At 45.1% G+C, this 12,910-nt stretch overlaps 1 long non-coding RNA gene across 1 annotated transcript in view; it reads left to right on the top strand.

The window, feature by feature from the left end:
- Positions 1-12,910, top strand: part of LOC112487580 (uncharacterized) — a 27,535-nt gene that overhangs the window by 5,922 nt on the left and 8,703 nt on the right. The gene's annotated exons all lie outside the window — the stretch shown is intronic.

Genomic DNA, 12,910 nt, shown 5'->3' with positions numbered 1-12,910 from the left:
GGGGGGGGGGTTTGATGGACTCTAAAAGTGTCTGTGGTTCTTCACAGCTCCTGTTTGAGCAACAGTTCCAAGACCGTCCTGTGTTGAGGAGTGAAGACGCCCCAGCGTCTGTCCCTGTCAAAATATTTGTTCCTCATGGATTGAGAGCTGGATGTGTGTGTGTGTGAGTGTGTGTGTGTGTGGGTGTGTGTGTGTGTTCAACACTGGGATGGTCAGTGGGACCTGTGGTCCTCCATGTGTGGGCACTGCCACCCTCTGCCACCACACACAGCCACTCATCTCACCTTTACAGGATGAATGTCCCTGTCCACACACACACACACACACACACACACACACACACACACACCACAGGCAGACCACCCAGGCGAGGGGAACCATGAGAAGGCCACTTCATGCTCCCAGACAGTCCAGTCCGACCACAGTGGCGCCCCTTCAGCGTCCACAGAGCCTGTGTGTGACCTGCCGACCGCCGGCTCCGCTCCACGTTTCCCTCTGTTCATTTAGTCCAATTCCTGCGACGCAACATCAAAGATTTCCATCTCGTACCTGGCTCGGAGCGCAGCCGCAGTCGGACGCTCGCTCGTTATCCTCGCTAATATTTCCTGCTGCTGTGTGCGCGTGCGTCGGTCATCGAGTGCTGACGTTTATCCCGTGTGTTTGCGGCTCTGATGGCTTCGTCGGCCGCGTGGCGTCGTCTGGTCTTTGTTCCATCCCCGTCTCTGCAGACCGTCACCGAGCCGCGATGGAAATGGAACACACGTGTTGAGTAACGGCTGCAGCAGCTGATTGGACGTTGTAGTGGAGGAGCCTGTTGTTGTCACGACCGCTGCACGTGTGATGGCAGCCACATTTCGCTGAGCTCACCTGAGCTCGCCGACCCCTCCCGCGGTCGCCCTCCCGCCTCTGATCCGGTTGTGATGTTTGCTTTGATGCTCGACGGTGACTCATAAAAGACATCGGTGTCAACGTTAGCTTCAATAAAAAAAAAACATCTGTCAACGTGAAAACAGAACTATTAGAAGGACATGGTGTCGGCTACAGAAGCCCGGCTGGACAGTCATTTAAAGCCAAGGTACTCAACCCCTGGTCCGGGGACCCCATGGCAGTCCGTAGGTCATTTTGTACCGGTCCACAGTGGAAAAAAATGAACTTCAGTTTTTACTACTTTACTTCATTCCAAAAGTATCCAGTCATGTCCCTTTACTGTTTTCATTCAAAGATAATCTGTTAGTGTTTCAGAAAAACAGGTCAAAGGTCATTCAGACTCTGATACTGAAGAACGTGCAAAAATCGGTTTACTACTTTTTTTAACCCTTTGCTTCATTTTAATTGTTGACCGTTGAGGTCAAAACAAAAGGTCAAAGTAGCAGAGAAGAAAAATAGGAAACGCTGCGTTCTTCTAGACCAGTGCTTCACAAAGAGTGGGGGCGGGGGGGTGACGGCGGGGGACGGCAGGAGAGGGGACATTCAGTATACTGTCTTTATTCATGCTTGAACGATAACCAAGCCTCCAGTCACTAGATGGCAGCAGAGCAGGCCGCCTGTTCACCTTAGTAGAAGAAGAACTCACACAGTGGTTTATACAGAATAATAAATAGTACCAGGTGCTCAATGGTACTACAATCTGGGGCCGGGGAGGCGTGAAAAAACCGCTGTCCCCTAGGGGGCGGCATGGCAGATAATTGACAAAACACTGCCCTACGCCCTGTCGCCATTGGCTCAAATGTACCGAGAGAACGATGACATCACCGCCGCGAGTTGTCCATTCAGACGCAGCACCGTTCCGATTTGTTTTTCCGTCCAGCCTTCTGATTGGCCGGTGGAAGTGTGTGGCCAGCGGGCTGCCGGCCTCGATGACAGATCTAAAGGATAGTTCCTCTTCCCTCTTGTTACATCTAACTTCCTGTGACATGTTCGGGCGCACGGACAAGGTTCTGAGTGAAAACAGTTTCAGGCTTGGATGGGAGACAAGCTTTCAACCCCTAGGGTGGGCTGTTTCTCCAACTGCTGCCTCATCCCTCTGACGAGAGGAATCAAGTGGAACCAGAGGCCGAGCAAGGCCGGGATTTAACCCCGCGCAGGTCTGGAGAGAACGTGTTCTGGATCTGCGGACTGACACGATTCTGGGTTCTGTTTTTTTTTTTCCTTTTCTCTCTCTGTTAGTGCAGTGAAGACAACAGGAGGAGGGGGGGGTATGGAGGAGGGGGGGGCAGACAGACAGACAGCAGAGGTGTGTCACTGTTGACACAGACGAGGGAGAATGCCTGGACAGTTTTCCTCCGCTGCTGGGACCTGATCCACTTCTGCGGTCTGGCCCGTGAGCTCAGAAACAGTTCCAGGTCAGTGCACGAGATCAGTGTCACGTGCACAGACACGAGCTGAGCGTCTGCTCTGTGTCCGTCAGGGTTCCTTCCACTGGTGGAGCAGAACATATTCCACTGCGGTGTGGACACCAGCTGTGATGTCGTAGTTCTGCTGAACAGCATCGGTCCAATCACAGCTCAGCGTTCCATGGGACGCACGCCACGGTGTGTGAAAGTCGTTGCAATTTAACAGGGAGCAAATTCATTTGTTCGTGACTCTCCAGAAAAACGGTTCCATTATTTTCAGAAATGCTGAACTGTGGGCAAAATAAGGCCCGCGGGTCAGTTACCGTACGTTGAGATTCCTAATTTGGGTCGTCACAAACACTGGAACCCAGAGATTAGATGACATTAGATCACATCAGACACGTTTTACCTCTGGTGGGGGTGTGGGAGGGTGGGGGGGCACTAGCTCTCTACTCTGATAAGAGTCACGCTTTTATTTTGAAAAACATAATCTCCTCAACAACACTGTTTTTATTTGTTGTTAGCTCGTAGCCTGTTTGACATTGACAACACTCGGTGTCAGCGCTGCTAACGTGGCTAATGTGGCTAACAGAACAGCAGCACACACAGAGGAGGTGGGGGGCACAGTACCCCCCCCCCTGCCCCCCCGCCACTGGTACATGATAACTATAGGATTGTTGTGAAGTACTGACAAATATAACAAATATATGAGGGCGTTAGCTGAAGTCACGAACAAGTATTCAATATGTTGCCTTCAATTGTCTAATCAGAGGAGACGGTGAAATCAATGAGGATTTATGGATCCTAACAGGAATCTGAAATGAACACCGGTTTAATGGATCAATGTGTGTGTGTGTGTGTGTGTGTGTGTGTTTATATGTACCTCAACGAGGGCTTGAAAACATTTGACCTTCGTCCGGACCGTGTGCCGTATTAGATCACTTTTGGGAAACGGTGCAGTGTGGGTGGGGGGAGCGCGGGGGGGGGGTGTTAATTAGAGGTCGAAGGTCTGCAGCAGCAGCCGGCCACCACAGGCCACTTAATGAAAATCAGGGCGTAATCTTTTGTGGCCAAATCAATCTATCTGCAGTTTGGGAGAACAACCGATCCTGGAGGATCAATCAGTCTGATCTGAGGTCAGTTCTCAAGGTTTGACTCTTTGTTGCTGTTGTTGTTGTGTTGGGGAAGAGTCGACCGACACTGAAGTATCGCAATATTTGATCAATCTCCTCCTCAGTCATTGATCAGTTCTTGATTTTTTCTCCCCAATTCCCAGTCCAATATTCCTGGTGTTGGTTCATGTCCTTGTTCTTTTCTTTCTTCTCTAGTGATTCCAAATGTAGATCCCTCTGTTCCAGAGTTAGGAACTGATGTATATCGTATCGTCGCTCCTGTATCGTGATAGGTATCGTATCGCCAGATTCTTCTTAGTATATTCAAAAGAGACAACATTCGGTGTCGTCTGGTTCTTCAGGTTGTTGAGTTATGAGCCTGTTAAACCAGGGGTGTCAAACACATGATGACACTTTGACTACAGTTACACATCGCAGCATATCATATCGTGATACGTATCGTATCGCCAGATTCTTGACGATAAACAGTCCTATCGATAAGTTAAACAAAAATTCAAATTGAACGTTGTAGAGACTCGTGGGTGAGTGGTGAGCGTCTCCTCGCCCTGGTCTCTTCATCTGGTCCCTATCTCCTCTCCTCTCCACTGATGTTCCTGTGAAGACGTGATGGAACCGATTAGAAGGCAGGACTGTGTACCGTCACTGGTTCTACTTATGGTTGTTGATGTTTCCACACACTTCAGCGTCATGAAAGGAGTGCTATAATCTAGGTTCGATTATCTCAGTCCATGTAGCAGACGACGGTGGTCTGACTGGGAGAACCGCTGCGTTCTAACGGTTCTCTGTCACCTTAGAATAGACCGGAGCGGAACCCACTTTCTTCTTGTTGCTTTATCAGGAGCCAAAGACAACTCGGAACGCTTTCCCAGAATCTGTCAGAGTCTGAGGAGCACAACGCTTCATCCATCACAGGAGCTACTTCCACAGGCTTTTCATTTTACTGAGGGGGGGTACTTCAGAGGCCAGACCCATTAAGTTTTCACATTCATGTCCCAACGCCTGTCATTTGGCTCACATCAACTCCAGCGCTCCTTCATTCTCACCCTCTCTCCCATTTTCTTCTCCGTGTCCCATTTATCTTTATTCTCTCAGTCTCTGCCCCCCCCACACACACACACCACCCCCCCCACACACACACACCCCACACACACACACCCCGCTGTCACTTTATCACTTTTCTCACTTCTAATGAGGAGTGAACTCGTTTTGAAAATTATGATGTGATCCCGAGGTCAAAGCTGCAAATCAAACGCAGGTTTCTGGACTCGGTCGAGAAAAGGCAGAAAACCTGACAGGATGTGCAGGGTTTCAAACCTCAGCCGCTGTAGTCTGGTGCTGCGTGGGTTTAACCCTCTCCCCCCAGAACACATCATCACAGTGAGGCTTGTTTTTTTGAATTATCAGCAGCCTGACAGTAGAAAATGAAAGAAACTCTGAAATGTTAATAACACCTGTTTCTTTCTCGTTTCTGCATTTCTGACACTGGTAACAGTGATGCAAACACCGTAGACCAGTAGTTGGCGCTAAAGCATCTTAATAGTTTCCAAGATATAAGAAAATACACTGGATTCCTTCAGTGAAGTCAGGGTTTTTTGTGGGCTTGTGCCCCCCCCCCCCCCTCCCCCCGCCCCTCTTTGCCCTCGTGACATTAATGGTCTAAACCACATTTTCCATTAGAACAATATCCCATAATGCATTGCGAAACAAACTATCACAAGAGTATATGTAATGAAAAATAACCTGGTCCTGTTTAGTTGAACTCAAGTCTGATTTCCTCGCAGGAATAGAAGAAAGAAACATTCAGTGTCAGCGTGTCACAGACTCACGTTGTCGAACTTCGTTTTTCGTCTCTGAATTTTTAAGAGCGATCGTAGAATCGCCGCACGAACATCTGCGATAAAAATCTGATGAGTGGATGTAGGTTCTCACGGAAGTCACATGACATGCTGGACAGGAAGTGTGTCACAGTGATGTCACTGTGATGTCACAGCCCATGGTTCCTGTGACTTGAACTTTACATATGTTTAAAGTACGATGTCGGATATTATCGTCCGGAGATTAGCATAATTAGGTAATATCTGTGAAAATCGGGTTTTCCTCCGATAATGAAAATTCGATAACAGCAATTCCTTGGTTTTACCAAATATGTTGGAATTGTGGGCTGCAGAGACGTTTATCGCAGTCTCGGGGAACAACGCCTGCAAATATCAGTATCGGAAATTTAGATCAATATCGGCATATTTGATTTAGTTTATATGTGACGTTCGGAGTTTAAAGACATTTTTCCACTGACTCAGATGTTGCTTCTGGTTTGGATTCATCTTAAATTACAACGCAGTCCTTTTATACTTGTGGATTTACGACTTCCTGTTTGTGATCCTGTATTTGTGCTATTGCCAATCAAGCAGCTAGTTAAAAAAAAATTCCACTCCATTCATGTCTTTTTTCAGACTAATTACAGGTTGTCCATGTCAGACGTGTCTCTCCAGGCGTCCTCGTGGCTCTGTGTTTCTTGGACACCGCGAGCGTCCATTAAACGTGACGGCCCGACACTGACAGCTGACTTCCTGTTGGCATCACGTGCATGTAATCTCACTTAATTCAATTATAAGTGTCATCAGGCCGACGGGACTTGGTTCTGTTAGTGTCTATTTATATGGCAAACGCCTGTTCGCCATGTGATGGCGCTGAATCAACACAAACAGCTGAAGGTGCCTCCGCTCGTTAGCCTGGTTCCATCGTGTTCTCTGTTTAAAGACAAAGACAGAGTAGAACCGCCTCCTCTTCACACCAACGTTCCAGGTTCTCCGGTTCCCACCCACGGCCCAGAACATGACTTTCTAAATTCACCATAGGCGTGAATGTGAGCGTGAATATGAGCGTGAATGGTCGTCTCGGAGATGCATGTGATCCATGTGAGATGACGTACGACATTTTCCAAACCTGATCCGAGACTTTTCAAGTCATTGGCTCCACTCATCTGTGCTAACCGCTAACTAAAGCTCAGTAAAGTTGATGATGATTGGTTCAGTACACGTGAGTATTTGTCCTGTCAGTATGTGTACATGTACTGTATCAGTACCTAAGTAGTAACTTTTATTTTATTTTTTACTTGTAGTAGCGATGATCCACCACCGTTCAGTTGTCTTTGCCGCTCAGATTTAGCAGAGCGACTAGAAACTCTACCCTTAGCTCCGCCCCCTGGCTCCGTCTGCGGTGAGACGTGGTGTGGGCTGAGAGGTGAAGTATTGAGTCCACTCCGTGCTCCACAACTCAGAATTTGTGTGAGGACCCCCGTGTCACCTTTGACCTTTGCTCCCTCTCTTATTCCCAGCGGTCGTTGTGAAACCCGGGGTGGTTTCCTGACCGAAACGTTTGTGTCCGTTTGTTTGGTTCGGTTTCTTACGGAGGATCAAACGTTTGGTTGTTGAGTTTTCGTTCGAGTGAAAACGCACTCTTGTTTTGTCTCCGTTCTTCGACCTCTCTCTCTCTCTCTCTCTCTCTCTCTCTCTCTCTCTCCGCTCGTGCTGTGTCGGTGTTTACGCAGTCAACATATTGAATTTGTCGAAGCGCCGACGTCGTATTTCCATTTCACTCCGACAGACTCTACATTGAAACATACTTTTTAAATCATATGATAATAAAGCCAATTGGGCCCGTGTTTGGGTTACGGCCACTTGGGGCAGAAGATTTCACCATGTGGATCTTGTTTGGCTAACGTTTGAAGCGGTTTGTCTCTTCGGAGGGTCCTGTTAGTCCAGATCTCTAAATAACTGTTTTTTGAAGCACATGCCCTGCGTTTGAGACAAACACTGGGCTGCAGGAAAGGAAATATTATTAAAATTTACACAGAAACACGATTTTTTTTTGTTTTTTTTTTACACTGCTCCACCGCCGACGCTCCGCTAAACCTTGGGCTCAGGTTTAAATAACGGTTCAAACATGTTTTTTTTTTCCTAGGCTAGGACAAAACAAAAAAAAAACATGGAAAAACATTTTAATTGATCTGCACTTAAAGAATTCCATCCAGTGTTTGTCGAGGAGCGAAGACGCAGACAAACTCTGCATCAGTGGCTTTTCTCTGGTGCATTTCGGAGAAGGCTTTCACAAACCACTGGTAAAAATGTTTGTCTGAAGTTAATGGTCCACTCCTCACACTGGAGACCAAACAGAACAAACAAAAAGCACTTATGTCAAACAGCATCCTTCATTACATAGGAAAGAGAATGTTTTATTAACGCTAAATAAGCCCCACACCTATCGTAAACACCTATATTACTGTAATGCTATCATTAAATCCACTCTGCCTGATAAATAGCAACCAGCGCTCCATTTGCCTCCGACTAAAACGATTTAATGGACAGATTGACTCAGTGAAATTAAGTTGTTGTTTCATTTCCAATGTATAAGCCTCGGAGCAGGAGTCGTCCGCCGCCTTCACTCATCTCCAAGGATCTGTATAGATGAGCAACAAAACGACGTCGCCGACGTCAAATATCAAATAAACACTTGTTTACGTGACGTTAGAGACTGAAACCAGACCTTCAAAATAAACGTACACATGGATTAGTCCTCGGTGTGAAACTCATTTTGATTCAGGGCCCACATACTACGGCCTAATTAGATGTGAAGTGGGCCGGACCAGCACAGTCATAACATAATTAACTATAAGGTCCGTGTTTTCCTCCATTGATTTCCTGCAAAGTACATTAGAAAATATTCATATTTAATGAAATATGATTTTCCCAAACAAGTGTTTGTGCTTTTTCTAAAATGTATCAAACGGACCGGATTGAACCTCCTAGCAGGCCGGTTTTGGCCCCCGGGCCATATGTTTGACACCCCTGGTTTAACGGGCTCAGCCTGAAGAAACAGACGACACCGAATGTTGTTGTTGTTGTTGTTGTTGTTGTTGTTGTTGTTGTTTTGTTGTTGTTGTTGTTGTCTCTTTTGAATATAAGAAGAATCTGGCGATACGATACCTATCGCGATACAGGAGCAACGATACGATATTCTGCGATACTATAGTTATGACGATATATTGAGGTGTTTTTCTTCCTCAATGTAACTGTAGTCCAATCAATAACTGATGACTGAGGAGATTGATACAGGATCAGGAAAGGAAATATCGCGATATTTCAATGTATCGATATTTTCTTACACCCTGATAACGAACGTTTTCTTTTCAAGGACCCGACTCAGACTTCAGGAGAATCCAGGGACTTCCAGTTACTTTCTTCATTCAAAGATAATCGGTCGATATTTTAAAAATAATACGTCGATCAGACTGCGATACTAACTGAATAAAGTCTGTGTTTTATTTTTTTAAAATGTAATATTCCTTGATCGACGATCGGTGAGGTGAGGTGTAACTGGTCTGATATCAGCCGAACTCTCGGCTGTCCTCGGTACAAACATTTTTTGGGGCCACTGTGTTAAACTTTAGAAACCACTGAAAGTGAAACATTTATTTTTAAATATATATTTCACAAGAATTCAAAAATATTGCATGTACTTCAAATGTGTTTTCATGATGAAGTTCCATGATTATATTTTGATGTATTTGCCATAGTGTTAATTACAGTGGGATTCAAAGAACCTCTTATATGTGGATGACACCATGATCTCTTAATGATCTCCTCCTTACCTTCTCTTTACCCCCCAGCCCCCACCCCTCACCCCCGATGTCCTGAAATGCCACTTTGTGGGCTGAGACACGTGACCCCCGCTTTATTTTTATTGGAGCTGAGAATGTTTTCTACTCCCTCATAAATCTATCCGCTGCCTCTAATAATACCGAGTGCCGACAGACGCGTCGCTGAATCATCCCGTTGCACAATGAGGCCTTGTTGACGTTTGAATATCAAACAACTCCGTTTGTGCCAGCGGAGAACCCACACGTCTCCATGTGTGGTACGACTCTCCGGCCTGCGCTCATACCTCTGGTTAACCATTATCTCACATCGGGCCCGGCCCCCGAGACGGGGGGGTTGACACCGCTCGGTGCTGGTGGATCAGCAGCAGCAGCAGCAGCAGTAACAGCAGCAGCAGTAACAGCAGCAGCAGCAGCAGCAGTAACAGCAGCAGCAACAGCAGCAGTAACAGCAGCAGTAACAGCAGCAGCAACAGCAGCAGCAGCAGCAGTAACAGCAGTAACAGCAGCAGCAGTAACAGTAACAGCAGCAGTAACAGCAGCAGTAGCAGCAGTAGCAGCAGCAGTAACAGCAGTAGCAGCAGCAGTAACAGCAGTAACAGCAGCAGCAGCAGCAGTAACAGCAGAAACAGCAGCAGCAGTAACAGTAACAGCAGCAGCAGTAACAGCAGTAACAGCAGTAACAGCAGTAACAGCAGTAACAGCAGTAACAGCAGCAGCAGCAGCAGCAGCAGCAGCAGTAACAGCAGAAACAGCAGCAGTAACAGCAGTAACAGCAGTAGCAGCAGCAGTAGCAGCAGCAGTAACAGTAACAGCAGTAACAGTAACAGCAGCAGCAGTAACAGCAGTAACAGCAGCAGCAACAGCAGCAGTAACAGCAGTAGCAGCAGTAACAGCAGCAGTAACAGCAGTAACAGTAGCAGTAACAGCAGCAGTAACAGCAGCAGCAACAGCAGCAGCAGCAGCAGTAACAGCAGAAACAGCAGCAGTAACAGCAGTAACAGCAGCAGCAGTAACAGTAACAGCAGCAGTAACAGCAGCAGCAGCAGCAGCAGCAGCAGCAACAGCAGTAACAGCAGCAGTAACAGCAACAGTAACAGCAGCAGTAACAGCAGTAACAGTAACAGCCACTGATCGTCAGAGTATTTTTAACTGTCAGCAGTAAAGGCCTCATTCAGAACCCCCCCCACCTCGTAACCTCAGCCTGAGTACCTTCACTTCTCTGTGTACGGCACCACAGGCCGTCTGTGCCAGCTGTTTACACACACACACACACACACACACACACACACTCCCAGCCCCCGTGAAAACCTGTTCACATTTCTGTGTCATAAATAGACTGTACACACACACACACACACACACACACACACACACACACACACCTCATGTGATTGTGTGCAGGCCTGTCCCGTCTGTTGGTGAGCCAGAGGAAGGGAACTTTTTTTTTTTTTTTTTTTTTTTTTTTTAACACTGCCCCCCCACTCGCACCCCCCCCCAGTGGCACACGGTGACGAGGCGATGGTTAACGATGGTTATCTGTCGACCCCAGGCCGTCGCTCTTCACACTGAGACACTTTAATGACTGCTAATGAATTTGTCCCACGCCACCACCACCGCCGCCGCCGCCGCCGCCGTTCATCCACAGTCAGGGGGACCGTTCTGTCTCCAGGGTTAGGGCAGAGGCCAAGGTGTGAAGTTTGTCTCTCAGACGGTGGCGCTGCGTTAGCCTCGGCCCCGTTGACGCCGCACGTCCTGACAGCGCTAATGAATCTGCGGCCGAGCCGCTCTGTATTTTTAGGGCTGTTTGCCTGTGGTCGCTGCGGCCGGTCCCGTCCCGAGGAGCCATTGGGGGATATTTTTGGCCGCAGCCGGAGCCGAGTCCAGGCCCACACAGAAATCGCTGACAGACGCAGGCGCGGAGGAAAGAGGGAAGTTTTCCTACTGGGAGGAAACCAGGCCTGATTATGGGGAGGGAGTGTTTGTGCGGTGCAGAGATGAAGAAAATGTTTCCTGATTTTCCACCTCCTGTCTTTTTACATTCCACTGATTCTCAGACGTCAGAAATTTGATCTTCTATCCTGGGGGGCAAAAGCAAAAAAAAAATTTTTTTTTTTTTTTTCCTGTCAGTTATGGCTGTGACTGAAGCTGCGAAAATACAATAAAAACAATTACAATTATATATATTTATATATACATATATTTAGCTGAGATCTGGGGTCAGAATCCCCAGATATATATGTCTATATATGTATATATATATAGACATATATAGACATAATAATTTTGTATAAATTTAGTCTTAACTGGGGAAAAATGTGCAAATGTTTTCACTGTTTATATTGAGTTTAAATGGAGCGTAATGATTGGTCGATGGACGAATGCCTTTCTCTCTCTTTCTTTTACACAAACAGTTGCAGCTGTGAATTGAATCTGTGCAAACAAAAAACAAATATATATATATAAATATATATATATATATATTTAGCTGAGATCAAAATCCCTAGGTATATATGTATTTATATGTTTATGTACTGTTTATGTGTATATATATATATCTTTATATATATATACACATATTCACACATATTTATGTATGTGTGTGTGCATATATAAATATATATGTACATATATAGAGAAATATATGCAGTTGTAATGTAACGTTTCTCACAATTATTTTATATCAATGTAGTCTTTTAACTGTGAGAGTGAAAATATTTTCACTCTTTATAGAGAGTTTAAATGGAGTGTAATGATTGGCCGATAGACAAATGCCCCTCTCTCTCTCTCTCTCTCTCTCTCTCTCTCTCTGTCTCTCTCTCACACACAGTTGTGGCTTTGACTGAATTAAATCTGTGGAAACACCAATCACGATTAACTCCACAAAGTAAAACTAATTACAGCCGTGAGAAATTTTATTTTCTATCCTGGGGGGCAAAAGCAAAAAAAAAATTTTTTTTTTTTTTTCCTGTCAGTTATGGCTGTGACTGAAGCTGCGAAAATACAATAAAAACAATTACAATTATATATATTTATATATACATATATTTAGCTGAGATCTGGGGTCAGAATCCCCAGATATATATGTCTATATATGTATATATATATAGACATATATAGACATAATAATTTTGTATAAATTTAGTCTTAACTGGGGAAAAATGTGCAAATGTTTTCACTGTTTATATTGAGTTTAAATGGAGCGTAATGATTGGTCGATGGACGAATGCCTTTCTCTCTCTTTCTTTTACACAAACAGTTGCAGCTGTGAATTGAATCTGTGCAAACAAAAAACAAATATATATATATAAATATATATATATATATATTTAGCTGAGATCAAAATCCCTAGGTATATATGTATTTATATGTTTATGTACTGTTTATGTGTATATATATATATCTTTATATATATATACACATATTCACACATATTTATGTATGTGTGTGTGCATATATAAATATATATGTACATATATAGAGAAATATATGCAGTTGTAATGTAACGTTTCTCACAATTATTTTATATCAATGTAGTCTTTTAACTGTGAGAGTGAAAATATTTTCACTCTTTATAGAGAGTTTAAATGGAGTGTAATGATTGGCCGATAGACAAATGCCCCTCTCTCTCTCTCTCTCTCTCTCTCTCTCTCTCTGTCTCTCTCTCACACACAGTTGTGGCTTTGACTGAATTAAATCTGTGGAAACACCAATCACGATTAACTCCACAAAGTAAAACTAATTACAGTTGTAATTGTTTTTCAGTTGTACGTGACCCCCCCCACCATGAC

The sequence above is a fragment of the Cynoglossus semilaevis genome, chromosome 1 (genome assembly GCF_000523025.1).
Source record: "Cynoglossus semilaevis isolate Cse_v1.0 chromosome 1, Cse_v1.0, whole genome shotgun sequence".
Lineage (NCBI taxonomy): Eukaryota > Metazoa > Chordata > Actinopteri > Pleuronectiformes > Cynoglossidae > Cynoglossus > Cynoglossus semilaevis.
This window is presented reverse-complemented; position numbering and strand designations above follow the sequence as displayed.